This window comes from Physeter macrocephalus, chromosome 19 (assembly GCF_002837175.3).
Source record: "Physeter macrocephalus isolate SW-GA chromosome 19, ASM283717v5, whole genome shotgun sequence".
In the NCBI taxonomy this organism is placed as follows: domain Eukaryota; kingdom Metazoa; phylum Chordata; class Mammalia; order Artiodactyla; family Physeteridae; genus Physeter; species Physeter macrocephalus.
The window spans coordinates 28,163,266-28,166,653 of NC_041232.1; positions in this window are offsets into that span (position 1 = coordinate 28,163,266).

The window sequence follows — 3,388 nt, forward strand, 5'->3', positions numbered from 1 at the left end:
TTTAAACTCCTTCCCCAGGCTCACGGGGACTGTGCCACTTGGCGGAAACCGGTCCCTTGCTTCCCTCCCTTTCAGCTTTCTGTGGACTCCTTACCTGGCAGCACCCACTCCTTTCCTTAACTGGTCCTGCGATATATGCCCACAGCTGTGAGTCCTAATCTCTGAGTGTGGTCCATGGCTACAATTTAAAAAGTAAACGCCAGGTAGATTTAGTGAATAAAATACATTTTTTGTCTTCCTTCAGTGACAGATAAAAAGCAAACAATACATTTTACCAAAAGAATGATCTTTAAAACTCTTATTGTACTCTGTTTACCTCTAAAACATTTTTAGGCTTAAAAAAACTTCAGCGTTTGATTTAGGAAAATTCCCCTGTGTTCAAACCAAATTCATTAGGTCTGTTCAAAGTACTGTTAAAAAGTAGGTCATGAGTTTTACGATTCACGTTCCCCTCCTAAATTATACCATATATTCAAATGATACCTTTAAATTATGTATGCCTTTTATACATAGAGGAAAACATGAAAATAATAAAGACTAATTGAGAAACAATTGTGCAATTTGCAAACGATGTTATTTTAACCTGCAGTATTTTTAGCATTAGTACTCTAGCTCCCCCTAATGGACAGTTTGCATCATTGCAGAAGTCCTTCAGAGATGATCCTTGGACCACTAGATATTTCGTTGCATTATACAGTCCATGTGGCTTCCCAAGGGATTTTAGACGGCTTAATGAATACATGCACTAGAGTAGAGTAAAAAAATAAATATAAATTCAGGCTAACAGTGCACTCAACCACATCCCTTCACTCAAGGTAAGCATTGGTTCCATGAGAGGTTTCCTGGGGTTGCTCCATGTTAGTTGAAGGCATGACATCAGGGCACAGTGAAGACAATTCCTGGAAGTGAAGACCACGGGTTCCTTACCCAGCTCTCCTATGAGCTGTCCCGACTTGGGGAATAACAAGAAAGAAGGGAACGGAGACTACGGCTTGTCCACTACGAGCTACGGAATTTTTGACAAAGTCGAGCAGCAGATATTTGAATTTAACAGCTTGGAGTATGGGTAACTGTGCAGCTGATGAAGAGCAGTCCGTATGTTTAAAAGCACCAAACATATGGGAGGGGTGCCTTCAATCCTGATGGAAAATAAAAAGCCTAATGCAAGTGCTAGACCCATGAGGGGCTCCTCCAACATCGTTCTTGGCATCCAGTTTATGTGCAACCACTGCATCTTCTATCGGCTTTTCTAAAACAGGCTGCGGTAAGTTACTTTCGGATCAGTCCTGGGGGAGATGCAGAAGGGGTGACAAATAAGGGGGAGGGGCAGCCACCTTTGCTTTGCCATCTCGTTTATTAGTTCTAATAGTTTTCTTGTAAATTCTTTGTGAATTTCTATGTAGACAATCATGCCATCTGCGAATAGAGAGCGTTTTGTTTATTTCCCTTTATTTCTTTTTTGTGCTCTACAGCAGGCTAGGACCTCCAGTATGATGTTAGTTAAGGAACAAATATCCTTGCCTTATTTCTAATTTTAGAGGAAAAGTGATCATTCTTTCACCACCAAGTATGAGGTTAGCTGTTGGGTTTTGTAGGTGACCTTCAGCAGGTTGAGAAAATTTCCTGTTTCTTTCCTTTCCTAATGAGCTCTGGCAGTTTGTATTTTTCAATACATTTGTTCATTTTATCTAGGCTGTTAAATTTATGTGCACAGAATAGTTTATGGTGTTTCATTATCATTCTTTTGATGTCTTAAGTGCCTGTAATGATGTCCCTCTTTTATTCCAGATATGGGTAACTCGATCTTCTCTCTATATTCTTGATGTGCTTGGCTAGAGGTTTGTCAATTTTGTTGATCGTTTAAAAGATATCTTTCCCATTTCTTTTAATTTTTTTTTCATTGTGGTAAAATATACATAACATAGAAGTTACCAGTTCAACCATTTGTAAATGTACAGCTCAGGGGCATCAAATTCATTTCACATTACTGTGCAGCCATCACCACCATCCATTTCCAGAATTTTTCATCTTCCCAAATGGAAACTCTGCACCCGTTAAAAACTAACTCCCTATCCCCTGCCCCAGCCTCTGGCCATCATCATTCTACTTTATGTTCCTGTGAATTTGACTGCTCTAGGTCCCTCATACAAGTGGAATCACTCAGTATATCCTTTTGTGACTGATTTATCTCACCACAATGTCCCCAAGGTTTGTCCATTCTGTAGCACGTGGTGTCAGAATTTCCTTCCTTTTTCAGGCTGAATAATACTCCACTGTAAGTATATATCACAGAACACATTCTTTATTCATCCATCAATTGGCACATGCGTTCCTTCCTTCCATCTTTCGGTTATTTTAAATAATGTTGCTACGAACATGGATGTACAAATATCTATTTGAACCTCTGCTTTCACTTCTTTGGGGCACATACCCAGAAGCGGAATTGCCGGATCATATGGTAATTCTATGTTTAATATTTTGAGGAACTGCATACCATTTTCCACAGTGGCTGTACCATTTTACATTCCCACCTTGCATAAAGGTTGCAAATTTTCCACATCCCTGCCAACACTTATTTTGTTCTTTTGATAATAGCCATCCTCATTGGTGTGAAGTCATCTCATTTGTGGTTTTGAGTTGCATTTCCCTAATGACTAATTTTTACCCACTTAAAAATTAAGTCTTTTTTTTTTTTTTTTTTGGGGGGTACGCAGGCCTCTCACTGTTGTGGCCTCTCCCGCTGCGGAGCACAGGCTCCAGACGCGCAGGCTCAGCGGCCATGGCTCACAGACCCAGCCGCTCCGTGGCATGTGGGATCTTCGCGGACTGGGGCATGAACCCGTGTCCCCTGCATTGGCAGGCGGACTCTCAACCACTGTGCCACCAGGGAAGCCCCAAGTCTTTTTTTTAATTGTTGTGTGGACACAGTTCTTGGTTTATTGACTATTATTTTTATGTTCTTAATTTCATTTATTGATGCTTCATCTTTATTATTTCCTTCCTTCTGCTTGCATTGGACACATTTTCAATGGTCCCATGACAGGCCGCAGTAGGTGGCAACCATCCAAGAGGGAGGAGCAGGAGGGCCTGGGGGAGACGGTGGTGTGGTGAACGTCCGTAGTCTGTCCAGCCTGGCTGAGGAGAGAGCCAAATGGAAGTTGGCCCAGTTGTTTTTGGCCTCATTCTCTTTCTAAACCATTTTCTTACCTATTTTCATGATTCCCCTTCAGGTACCTAACACTCTCCTGCTCAATTCAATATCCAGTTATTGGTACTCGGCAATACCAGATTACACTTTGATGGGGATTCGAACTAACAAGTTACTTACACTAAAATCTTTTGATTCGAATTATGGACTGAAAAGCTGTTTCCAGAGTTAAAGGGCATT